Here is a 12917-nt window from a genome sequence, read left to right as displayed (position 1 = left end):
GTGAAGGAAGCAGCTAGGTTAAAACCTTTGTGAATTGTTTATTGTAGTTCAAGATGGTAGGCTGCATCCTACCTCTCCTGAGGGCCCACTGAAATAAAATTATAAAAATTATAAAAATACAAAAAGAACTCATCCACAAAGAGAACAAGAGGAGTTAACTAGCAGGTGAGATTTCAGAAATCTTCTGAAAGACAAAAAGCAGATGTGAGAGTATGTTCTTGGATGAAACGGGAAGCTATTACTTGGGCCAGATGTTACAAGAGAACTACAGAGGATGTGCAAAACTCAATGTTTTTGGAAACCTGGGAGAGTCTCTGCTCAGAGTCTGTGTGAGCTATAGATGGTGGGAATGGGAACTGAAGCAGAAAACAAGAGGGTTACTTGATGGTCTGAATAGGGAACATCTGTATCAGTAAGCATCCACCATCACCCTCTACAATTTCCCTCACATACCACCAAAGTGTTTACTTTTGAACTAAGAACCTGATGACTGTCCTCTGAGAACACTAAACAAATTATCAGATAAAGGCAAAGGTTTCTAGTGTAGACATTAGATATTTCTGTGCCCCACAGAAAATCCTTCCTATGTTGGCATTTAGGAAGCCATAACCTAATATCCCTCTCCTGCCTTCTCATCCTTTGGGATTTGCCAGTGAACACCACCTGCCATACCACATACAGTCTCCAGTCCACATTCCCATTCAGAGGAAAAATTTGGTATGAAAACAGACCTGTTTACACAGTGGTGGGGAAAATCCATGCCATTCCCTAGACTTTTCTTTAATATAAATAGACATCCAAGGACCACCAGGCATTTGAATACATTTAGCACAACAGAAGAGAAAGACCAAGTGAATTAACAACAAAATAAAAAGTAAACAATAACAACAAAAACAGCCTGTGGAAGAAATAGAAAAAATTTAGGGAACTGTAAAGGTCTTTTATTAGTATAATCAAAAAAATCTGGCCAGACATAGTGGCTCACACCTCTAATCCCAGCACTTTGGGAGGCCAAGAAGGGCAGATCACTTGAGGCCAGGAGTTCAAGACCAGCCTGGCCAACATAGCAAAACCCCATCTCTACTAAAATTACAAAAGTTACCAGGGCAAGGTGGCGCATGCCACCTTGGGAGGCTACTTGGGAGGCTAAAGTATGAGAATCGCTTGAGCCCAGGAGGAAGAGGTTGCAGTGAGCCAACATGCCATCAGTGCACTCCAGCCTGGGCAACAGAGTGGAAAAAACAAAACAAAACAAAAGCTGGCCAGGTGCAGTGGTTCACACCTATAATCCCAGCACTTTGGGAGACCAATGCAGGCAGATCACTTGAGTGCAGGAGTTTGAGACCAGCCTAGGCAACATGGTGAAACTCCATCTCAATATATATATATATACTTTTTAAATCTGAGAAGGTATTTTATTTATAGAACAAGATGTTTTAAGAACAAAAATAAAATATAAAACAGGAAAAGACCAGGCGTGGTGGCCCACACATGTAATTCCAGCACTTTGGGAAGTCAGTGCAGAAGGATCGCTTTAGCCCAGAAGTTTGAGACCAGCCTGGGCAACATAGTGAAACCCCATCTATACAAAAACTAGAAAAGTTAACCAGGCATGGTGGTGAGCACCTGTAGTCCCAAATACCCCAGAGGCTGAGGTGGGAGGACTGCTTGAGCTCAGCAGGTCGAGGCTGCAGTCACCTGTGATTAAGCCACTGCACTACAGCCTGGGCAACACATTGAGACTCTGTCTCAAAAATAAAATAAAATAAAATAGGGAACAGAGAACAACTCTCAAAACAGGGAAGACCACAATACAAAAAAAAAGGAAGAGGAAAAATAAGAGACATAGAGTACTAATGTAAGATGTACAATATCCAACTAATACATAGCAATTTCAGAAAGACAGAATAAGAACCAGAGCAGTGGCTCACTCCTGTAATCCCAACACTTTGGGAAGCTGAGGTGGGAGGCTTGCTTGAGCCCAGGCATTCAAGACCAGACTAGGCAACAGAGCAAGATCCTGGCTCTACAAAAAATAAAAGAAAATTAGCCAGGCATGGTGGTGCATGCCTGTGGTCCCAGCTACTCAGCGGGGCTGAAGTGGGAGAATCACTTGAGTCCAGGAGGTCAAGGCTGCAGTGAGCTATGATCACATCATTGCACTCCTGCTTGGGTGATAGACTTTCTCAAAGAAAGAAAAAAGAAAGAAAAAAGGGCAAATAGAGGGAAGAAAATCATCAATGAAATAATAGAAGAAAATATCAGGGTTCTGAAAAGGACATGAATTTTCAGAACACCAAGAACAAAAAGAAAATCATAAAAGTTTCTGGCAGAAGCAGGTGGGGGTGGGGGTGAAGTTAACTACAAAGGAATAAGACCAAAACTGACATTTTGATTTTTTCAATAGCAAAGTTCAGATGAAAAATTATTTTTAACTTGGAGTTCTATACTCAGCTAAACTAGATTAAGGACAAATAAAGCTATTTTCAGAAATGCAAGGGCTCACAATACTTCTCATGCTTTCTCAAGAATTTACTTAACCATGTATGTCAGCAAAACAAGAAAGTAAACTGATGAAGAGAAAAACAGGAAACAGTATACTTCCCAGTATACCAGGGAAGAAGTGTCTGAGGATGATAATTATGTTGCAGGCCTAAAAAGCATGCCGTCCAAGTTGAAACTGATCTCAATCCCAGGCTCTAAACCCACATATTCAACAACCAGCTGTGCAACTCCACCTAAATGCACCACAGACATCTCAAACTCCTAAACTGACTGCATCTTCCCTTTTTCCCAGAACTGCCTCCTCTCCTACTCTATCTGTCCCACTTAAGGATCCCACCATTATTCAGTCACCCAAGCCAGAAACTTGTGAGTTAAGTCACCCCCTGTGTATACTCAGGAGATTTCTTCCAGGACCCCCACCCCCACCCTGCCACTTATACCAAAATCCAAGCACACTCAAATCTGGCAGTCAGCCCTGCAAAGCCCATGTTTATAGCATGGGTTATAGTATATAGCATGGGTTATAGCATGTTTATAGTATATACCTCTGTATAGGCAGGTTTTGCATCCCAGGAATACTGCATTTTTTATCTGTGTTTGGTTGAAAAAAACTGGCATGTTGGCCAGGTACAATGGCTCACGCTTGTAATCCCAACACTTTGGGAGGCTGAGGCAGGTGGATCCTGGCCAACATGGTGAAACCCCATCTCCACTAAAAATACAAAAATTAGTCATATGTAGTGGTGGGCACCTATAATCCCAGCTACATAGGAGGCTGAGGCAGGAGAATCACTTGAACCTAGGCAGCAGAGGTTGCAGTGAGTTGAGATTGCACCACTGCACTCCAGCCTGGGTGGCAGAGCGAGACCCCATCTAAAACAAACAAAAAATCTGCATGTGTTGTTCAAGCACTATTTTATTTTTATTTTATTTATTTATTTATTTTTGAGACAGAGTCTTACTCTGTTGCCCAGGCTGGAATGCAGTGGCATGATCTCGACCCACTGCAACCTCTGCCTCCCAGGTTCAAGTGATTCTTGTGCCTCAGCCTCCCAAGAAGCTGGGATTACAGGCACATGCCACCATGCTCCGTCTAATTTTTCTTTTCTTTTTTTTTTTTTTTTTTTGTATTTTTAGTACAGACGGGGTTTCGCCATGTTGGCCAGGCTGGTCTCGAAATCCTGACCTCAAGTGATCCACCAGCCTCGGCCTCCAAAAGTGCTGGTATTACAGGTGTGAGCCACCATCCCCGGCCAAAGAGCCAACTATTTTAGAAATGTTCTTTTCACTCACCACATTCAGAAGGCCTCCAAATCCCATCAGTTCTACTTTGACCACCTCTCCTTCTCTGCCATCGTCCTATTTCAGGCCTCATTATCTCTCATCCAGATCTTTCAATTGTGTCTTACCTGGTTTTCTTTCCTGCCTAGACTGGAATCTTCCCTTTTCTCCTTCACACTGCCTCAGAGTCCTCTTTCTAAAACATAAACCTGCCTGTAGTCCCAGCTACTTGGGAGGATGAGGCAGAAGGATTGCTTGAGCCCAGGAGGTGGAGGTTGTAGTGAGCCAAGATTGTGTCATTGCACTCCAGCCTGGGCAACACAGTGAGACTCTGTCTCAAAACATTAAATTAAATTTTAAAAAAATTTAGAACTTAAATAAAATAAATGATTAAATAATTAAATACTTAAATAAATAAATGAAACATAAACCTGGTCTTGTCAATCTTCTGCATAAAACTGTTCAATGAATGACTCTCCAGTAAGTTCAGAGATGCCAGGAAGCATGAAAGGGGTTTTGCTCTTGACTGCTTTTTTAAAAAATAAACTTTTAAAATCAGTTTTAAATTTACAGAATTATTGCAAGGATACTAAGAGAGTTCTCACATACACCACAGCCAGTTTCCTCTATTATTGACATCTTACATTGTATGGCACATCTATCATAATAAATGGAGAAGTATGTCTGGCCCACATTATGTGCCATGCAGAGAAGTTTGAACTCTAGCAGTCAAATAGAGTCATTGAATTCTATTTCTTAGTAGCCTGTTTCCGGTTTATGAGGACAGCGGTACCTTAAGCTTATCTAGCCCAATCTACCCTTCTACTTGAAATTCTCTTTAGATACAAAGTAGCCACCCAACCTGTGCTTCAATGCCATCTATGAAACAAAGTTCATTGCCTTTTGAGGGGACGCACTTCAGCTACACGCAGTTCTTGTTAATGAGTTATTCTTATGTGATTCACAAACGTACATCTTCAGCACTAACTGGTGTGTGTCCTCATCTCCGAAACTACATTTTTTTCCCTGCCAAATATTTTCACGTGGATGTCCCAAAGACACTTCAAATTCAATGTACCTAAAGCAGAACTCATTAAGTTTCTTCTCAAATATTCTCTCCTCCTTACATTTCCTTTTTCACCATCTGCCCAGACACTCAAGATAAAAATGTCACTGTCAGCTTCTACTCTTTCCTTTTTCTTGCTCTCTATTTGACTGAGTATAGTGAATCTAGGAAACAAGGAATTTAAACATCCATATAGTTTCTATGATAATTGACAATTATCTTTAAATTGTCATTATTAAGTCATGGTGAATAGGAGTTCATACTATCTCCCCAAACTAACTAGGATGAATTCACAATTTTAAAAAAGGTATTAACAATTTTTAAGGCTGGGCATTTTGTTGGCTCATGCCTATAATCCCAGCACTTTAGGAGGCTGAGGCAGGCAAATCACCTGAGGTCAAGAATTCAAGACCAGCCTGGCCAACATGATAAAACCTCATCTCTACAAAAAATACAAAAATTAGCTGGACGTGGGCCAGGCGCAGTGGCTCACGCCTGTAATCCCAGCACTTTGGGAGGCTGAGGCAGGAGGATCACCTGAGTTCGGGAGTTGGAGACCAGCCTGATCAACATAGAGAAACCCTGTCTCTACTAAAAATACAAAATTGGCCGGGCGTGATGGTGCATGCCTGCAATCCCAGCTACTCAGGAGGCTGGGGCAGGAGAATTGCTTGAACCCGGGAGGCAGAGGTTGCAGTGAACCGAGATCGTGCCATTGCATTCTAGCCTGGACAACAAGAATGAAACTCCGTCTCAAAAAAAAAAAAAAAAAAAATTGCCGGGCGTGGTGGAGTGCACCTATAATCCCAGGTACATGGGAGACTGAGGCAAGAGAATCGCTTGAACCCGGGAGGTGGAGGTTGCAGTGAGCAGAGATTGTGCCACTTTACCCCAGCCTGAGCAACAAGAGTGAGACTCAGTATCAAAAAAAAAAAAAAAAATTTTTTTTAAAGGTAATAATTTTAAAACCTCAAGGTGAGCTCAACAGTTAAAGAATATTAGGGGGGGCTGGGCACAGTGGCTCATACCTGTAATCCCAGCACTTTGGGAGGCCAAGGCGGGCGGATCACGAGGTCAGGAGATCCAGACCATCCTGGTTAACACGGTGAATCCCCGTCTCTACTAAAAATACAAAAAATTAGCCGGGCGTGGTGGTGGGCGCCTGTAGTCCCAGCTACTCGGGAAGCTGAGGCAGGAGAATGGCGTGAACCCAGGAGGCGGAGCTTGCAGTGAGCCGAGATCGTGCAGCTGCACTCCAGCCTGGGCGACCAGAGCAAGACTCCGTCTCAAAAAAAGAAAAAGAGTATTAGAGAGAAATTTACTTCTTATACATTTATTAAATACAAAGTATGATCCTAATCAAATAATTTAACAATACTTTTTTTTTTTTTTTTTCAGACGGAGCCTCACTCTGTTGCCTAGGCTTGAGTGCAATGGCACAACCTCGGCTCACTGCATCCTCCGCCTCCCAGGTTCAAGCGATTCTCCTGCCTCAGCCTCCCAAGTAGCTGGGATTACAGGCGCCCACCACCACACCCGGCTAATTTTTCTATTTTTTAGTAGAGGCGAGGTTTCACCATGTTGGTCAGGCTGGTCTCAAAGTCCCGACCTCAGGTGATCCACCAGTCTCGGCCTCCCAAAATGGTGGGATTACAGGTGTGAACCACCTCACCTGGCCTCAATTCACTTAATCTCATGAGAAGTTATAAATCTTAGGTTTAGGGAAAATGACTACAAAAAAATTTGCATTTGACTAATAAGGGCTGTTTTCATGACTTGACTCTTCCTACTAAAGCCAGAAATTATGTTTCTGCTTCTCACAGTTCAATGGAAATAAATGACAGGAAAAAAAGTCTAAGTTTAATGGCATCAGGAACAAAAAGAACTTTGTAATAAAGAACAAATCACCAGGGCATGGCGGCTCCCACCTGTAATACCAGCACTTCGGGAGCCCAAGGCAGGAGGATTGCTTGAGCCTAGGAGTTTGAGACAAACCTAGGCAATATAGTGAGACTCCATCTCTACAAAAAAAAAAAAAAAATTTTTTTTAAGTAGCCAGGCATGGTGGCACACATCTGTGGTCGCAGCTACTCATGAGGCTGAGATGGAAGGATCACTTGAGCCTGGAAGTTTGAGGCTGTACTGAGCCATGTTCAGGCCACTATACTCTAGCCTGGGTGACAGAATGAGATCCTGTCTCAAAAAATAAAATAAAGCCGGGCGCGGTGGCTCAAGCCTGTAATCCTAGCACTTTGGGAGGCCGAGACGGGCGGATCACGACGTCAGGAGATCAAGACCATCCTGGCTAACACGGTGAAACCCGTCTCTACTAAAAAATACAAAAAAAAACTAGCCGGGCGAGGTGGCTGGCGCCTGTAGTCCCAGCTACTCGGGAGGCTGAGGCAGGAGAATAGCGTAAACCCGGGAGGCGGAGCTTACAGTGAGCTGAGATCCGGCCACTGCACTCCAGTCTGGGCGACAGAGCGAGACTCCGTCTCAAAAAAATAAAATAAAATAAAATAAAATAAAACAACAAATCATTTTATGGAAATTTAATAGATTTAATTTGTCTTTGTTTTAATAAATATTCATTTTTAACATTATTAAATTTACTTGCAAAAGTAATTAAAACTATTTCTGGTACCATCACAAGAATTGAAAATTGCCTGGAAACAGAACAATACATGTTAATTAATTTCTTTGGGGAAAGTTTAGAAAGAGTAACAAAGGATATTTAATAACGGAACTAATGAAAATATTTCTCCATTTATATCTCAGCAATAAAGAAATATTTAGATCACTGGGAAGGATACAGAGCTGTTTTGTTACATGATTGTCTTTCTTGTTGTTTTAATTTATAATTATTTTCTTTTTTTCATGTATTAGTTGTAATAAGTAACACTGCATGATTTTAATTATCTGGTTTTATTTAGCATGCTTATTAGAAAATGAAGGAAACTGGAATTTCCAAATGATTGAGATTAACAAATGGAAAGCTGGAGAAACTAGACAAAGGGAATCAAGGAAGTTACCATCAGGATTTCAAGTATGAGGAGACATAAGGCTAACTTGTATCTTTCAGGAGAAAATTTCAAGAACATATATTTTAATCAGGATCCCAGGTCCCCAACTTAATGTTTTAACTAAATTATCTCTCCCAGTTTCTATGTACATTTCTTGGGCATTTTGCTGGGGGGCAGCTGAGGCAGGGAGGGAAATATGGTCTTCCGCTTCTTCCTCCTTTTTACTTTCTGACCCCAGAAATCCAAAGGTGTCTGTAGGGTTATGAAAAAGAACTAGTTTTTATTCCCTAACATTTCAAAAGACTGAGGGGGATAGCTATTGAGGAGCATATTACTATTCTAAAGGGATACGTGATGTCATAGGAGAGCCTTAGCCTGAAAGAGTGGATGCAACATCTCAAAAGGGCCCCTATTTCCAGCTTTGGAAAGAGACCAAGAACTGTGTGTGCTACCTCCCAAGCATGCCGGCCCTTAGGTCAAACATCTCCCAAATATTGTATTAATTCCTTCTGTTTACAGTGTCTAACTATAATATTTTTTCTCATCCTTTGACATCTGAAAGTCATAAATTTTCCTTAAGGCATTCAAGCTTGTAATCAACATAATTATCTCTCAACATATGAGATCCTAAAACACCAAACCCTAGCTTTGCAATTTAGTATTATGGACTTAAATGGTTTTACTAAATTGTTTGAGGCAGATAAATAATATATGCCTTTCTTTGTAACTTCAAGCCACCAGCAATATTTGAGCCTTTTCCATGGGACTGGTATTGCTTTATAATTATTGGTGGTTTTTATCACTGGATTATAAACTCTCTTAAGGGAAGGAGCCAAGGCTTATTCACCCTTGCATCCTTCTACATCTAGCTCTGAACCTTGCCCATAATAAGAATTTATGGCCGGGTGTGGTGGCTCACGCCTATAATCCCAGGTGTGATGATGAAACCCCGTCTCTACTAAAAATAAAAATAAAAATAAAATAGCTGGGCATGATGGCCGGTGCCCGTGTTAGGCACCCATGGAGGCTGAGGCAGGAAATCGCCTGAACCCAGGAGGCAGAGGCTGTGGTGAGCCAAGATCACGCCACTGCATTCCAGTCTGGGCGACACAGCATAAATAAATAAATAAATAAATAAATAAATAAATAAAAGAATTATTGACCGGGTGGCTCATGCCTGTAATCCCAGCACTTTGGGAGGCCAAAGCAAGCAGCTTGCTTGAAGCCCGGGAGTTTGAGACCAACCTAGGCAACATGATGAAACCCTGTCTCCATCTTTACAAAAAACGCCAAAAAAAAAAAAAAAAAAAAAAAATTAGCCAGGTGTGGTGGCACACCTGCAGTTTTGCTACTCAGGAGGCTGAGGTGGGAGGATCACCTGAGCCCCAGGAGGTTGAAGCTGAAGTAAGCTGAGATGATACCACTTCACTCCAGCCTGGGTGACAGAGCAAGCCCTATCTCATGTTTTTGTTTTTTGTTTTTTGTTTTTTTTTCTGGAGATAGGGTCTTTCTCTGTCACCCAGGCTGAAGTGTCATGGTGCAATCAAGCTCACTGTAACATTGAATTTGTGGGCTCAAGCAATCCTCCTGCCTCAGTCTCCCAAGTAGTGCGGACTACAGGTGCACGCCACTATACCTGGCTAATTTTTTATTTTTATTTTTGGTTTCTCTGTTATTTGCTAAGAATTCATGCATTTAATAAATGATCATGTGATAGAGATATGCATGTGGTAACATACTGAATGCTTTAAGATACCAAAATACAGTTAAATCTCAGTGACAAATCAGAAAATGTTATCATCTCCTTCTAAGTACCCATCTCAGTTACACTCTTGGCAGCTCTTGACAAAAGATACTGAATCTAAACCCCTGTGCCTTCTTTCTTTCATCATATTCCCTCAAGACTTTTATTACTTCCTCCAGTTTATATCACCACTATTCTCACCAGCATACCTCTTTCTATTATATGCTCTTCCTTCTAATTCTCCTGTTGCTCTGTTCTGTCCCCATGAGCACCTCCTGATCCAGCACCTGTGTAGCTCATGCTGCTTTGGGTGGTGGAGAGGTGGGTTTGCAGGTTCTATCTAGTAACATTCTTCTATATACTCTTCCCACTATCAAGCCCTCTTTGGACAAAAGTTATCAAAATACACTCTTTTCTTTTTTTTTTAATGAGACAGAGTCTCACTCTGTTACCCAGGCTGGAGTGCAGTGGTGTGATCTCAGCTCACTGCAACCTCCACTTTCCGGGTTCAAGTGATTCTCCTGCCTCAGCCTCCCAACAAAATACACTTCTTAAAAACAGATGACAACTGGGATTCCCCCCTCAAGATGGCCGATTAGGAACAGCTCCAGTCTACAGCTCCCAGCATGAGTGACCCAGAAGATGGGTGATTTCTGCATTTCCAACTGAGGTACCACAACTGAGGTACCAGGTTCATCTCACTGGGGCTTGTCAGACAGTGGATGCAGGACAGTGGGTGCAGCACATGGAGCATAAGCCAAAGCAGGGAGAAGCTTTGCCTCACCTGGGAAGTGCAAAGGGGAAGGGAATTCTCTTTCCTAGCCAAGAGAAGCTATGAAAGATGGCACCTGGAAAATCAGGTCACTCCCACCCTAATACTGCACTTTTCCAACAGTCTGAGCAAATCACACACCAGCAGATTATATCCCACACTTGGCTTGGAGGGTCCCACACCCACAGAGTCTCACTCCCTACTAGCACAGCAGTCTGAGATCGAACTGCAAGGCAGCAGTGAGGCTGGGGGAGGAGCACCCGCCTTTGCTGAGGCTTGAGTAGGTAAACAAAGCAGCCAGGAAGCTTGAACTGGGTAGAGCCCACTACAGCTCAAGGAGACCCGCCTGTGTCTGTAGACTCCACCTCTGGGGGCAGGGCATAGTGGAACGAAAGGCAGCAGAAACTTATACAGACTTAAATGTCCCTGTCTGACAGCTTTGAAGAGAGTAGTGCTTCTCCCAGCATGGAGTTTGAGATCTGAGAACAGACAGACTGCCTCCCCAAGTAGGTCCCTGACCCCCAAGTAGCCTAACTGGGAGGCACCTCCCAGTAGGGGTCGACTGACACCTCATACGGCTGGGTGGCCCTCTGAGATGAAGCTTCCAGAGGAAGGATCAAGCAGCAACATTTGCTGTTCTGCAATATTTGATGTTCTGCAGCCTCCGCTGGTAATACCCAGGCAAACAGGTCTGGAGTGGACCTCCAGCAAACTCCAACAGACCTGCAGCTGAGGGTCCTGACTGTTAGAAGGAAAACTAACAAACGGGACATCCACACCAAAAACCCCATCTGTACGTCACCATCATCAAAGACCAAAGGTACATAAAAACACAAAGATGGGGAGAAACCAGAGCAGGAAAGTTGAAAATTCTAAAATTCAGAGCACCTCTTCTCCTCCAAAGGAATGTGGCTCCTCGCCAGCAACGGAACAAAGCTGCAAGGAAAATGACTTTGATGAGTTGAGAGAAGAAGGCTTCAGATAACTGGTAATAACAAACTTCTCCAAGCTAAAGGATGATGTTCAAACCCATCACAAAGAAGCTAAAAACCTTGAAAAAAGAAAAGACAAATGGTTACCTAGAATAAACAGCATAGAGAAGACCTTATATGAGCTGATGGAGCTGAAAACCATGGCATGAGAACTACATGACGCATGCACAAGCTTCAGTAGCCAATTCAATCAACTGGAAGAAAGGGTATCAGTGATTGAAGATCAAATGAATGAAATGAAGCGAGAAGAGAAGTTTAGAGAAAAACAGTAAAAAGAAACAAACAAAGCCTCCAAGAAATATGGGACTATGTGAAAAGACCAAATCTACATCTGATTGGTGTATCTGAAAGTGACAGGGAGAATGGAACCAAGTTGGAAAACATTGTTCAGGATATTATCCAGGAGAACTTCCCCAACCTAGCAAGGCAGGCCAAAATTCAAATTCAGGAAATACAGAGAACGCCACAAAGATACTCCTCGAGAAGAGCAACTACAAGACACATAATTGTCAGATTCACCAAAGTTGAAATGAAGGAAAAATGTAAAGGGCAGCCAGAGAGAAAGGTCAGGTTACCCACAAAGGGAAGCCTATCAGATAATAGTGGATCTCTTGGCAGAAACTCTATAAGCCAGAGAGAGTGGGGGCCAATATTCAACATTCTTAAAGAAAAGAATTTTCAACCCAGAATTTCATATCCAGCCAAACTAGGCTTCACAAGTGAAGGAGAAATCAAATCCTTTACAGACAAGCAAATGCTGAGAGATTTTGTCACCACCAGGCCTGCCCTACAACAGCTCCTGAAGGAAGCACTAAACATGGAAAGGAACAACCAGTACCAGCCACTGCAAAAATATGCCAAATTGTAAAGGCCATCAATGCTAGGAAGAAACTGCAGCAACTTACGAGCAAAATAATCAGCTAACATGATAATGACAAGATCAAACTCACACATAACAATATTAACCTTAAATGTAAATGGGCTAAATGCTCCAATCAAAAGACACAGACTGGCAAATTGGATAAAGAGTCAAGACCCATCAGTGTGCTTTATATAGGAGACCCATCTCACATGCAGAGACACACATAGGCTCAAAATAAAGGGATGGAGGAAGATCTACCAACAAATGGAAAACAACAAAAAAAGCAGGGGTTGCAATCCTAGTCTCTGATAAAACAGACTTTAAACCATCAAAGATCAGAAGAGACAAAGAAGGCCATTACATAATGGTAAAGGGATCAATTCAACAAGAAGAGCTAACTATCCTAAATATATACATACCCAATACAGGAGCACCCAGATTCATAAAGCAAGTCCTTAGAGACCTACAAAGAGACTTAGACTCCCACACAATAATAATGGGAGACTTTAACACCCCACTGTTAACATGAGACAGATCAACGAGACAGAAAGTTAACAAGGATATCCAGGAATTGAACTCACTCTGCACCAAGTGGACCTAACAGACATCTACAGAACTCTCTACCCCAAATCAACAGAATATACATTCTTCTCAGCACCACATCGCACTTAT

At 42.3% G+C, this 12917-nt stretch overlaps 1 protein-coding gene across 6 annotated transcripts in view; it reads left to right on the top strand.

The window, feature by feature from the left end:
• Window positions 1-12917, top strand: part of CCDC83 (coiled-coil domain containing 83) — a 71530-nt gene that overhangs the window by 45032 nt on the left and 13581 nt on the right. The window lies entirely within an intron of this gene.

Source organism: Papio anubis, chromosome 12 (assembly GCF_008728515.1).
Source record: "Papio anubis isolate 15944 chromosome 12, Panubis1.0, whole genome shotgun sequence".
Classification (NCBI taxonomy): Eukaryota; Metazoa; Chordata; class Mammalia; order Primates; family Cercopithecidae; genus Papio; species Papio anubis.
The sequence above is the reverse complement of the archived record's forward strand: the minus strand, read 5'-3'. Positions and strand labels throughout refer to the sequence as shown.